The sequence below is a fragment of the Lupinus angustifolius genome, chromosome LG15, assembly GCF_001865875.1.
Source record: "Lupinus angustifolius cultivar Tanjil chromosome LG15, LupAngTanjil_v1.0, whole genome shotgun sequence".
In the NCBI taxonomy this organism is placed as follows: domain Eukaryota; kingdom Viridiplantae; phylum Streptophyta; class Magnoliopsida; order Fabales; family Fabaceae; genus Lupinus; species Lupinus angustifolius.
In genome coordinates, this window is record NC_032023.1 from 18,025,838 (window position 1) to 18,026,384 (window position 547).

Sequence of the window (547 nt, forward strand, 5' to 3'; positions counted from 1 at the left end):
CATCCCCTTTGGCTAAAACAACAAAAACTATGTAATACAACATTATAACAACTCCATGAACATAAATTGTTCATGGTTTCAACAAAATATTTTCATAAGTTCAAGAACATAATTATTTTCGGTTTTGAGAAGAAAATGAGTTAGAAAGCGTTTTAGAAAATTTCAACGGTTGAATATGTTCTTGACATGCTCATGAACATCATACTTAAATCTCATCAACATCCATTGGTTGAATGTTGAGAGATCAAGGTTTGAAGATGGAAGAAGAAAGGAGAAATGAGAGGAAACATGAAGAGAGGTTTTACCTCCTCTTGACAAATCTTGAAAATGAGAGAGTGTGAGAGTGAAATGTGTTTAATGAGAGGAGGAAATCAGATTTCCCCCTAGGAAATCATTACCAAATCTCCTGGGGTGGATAATGATGATTTCCTATGACATTAGGGTGAGTGATGTGAGGTTTGCTTTATGAAAAGGCAAATCTCGCATCCCAATGCGAAACGACCACTTCGTGGACACGTGCGATAAAAATGCTCGAGTATTATCGGCT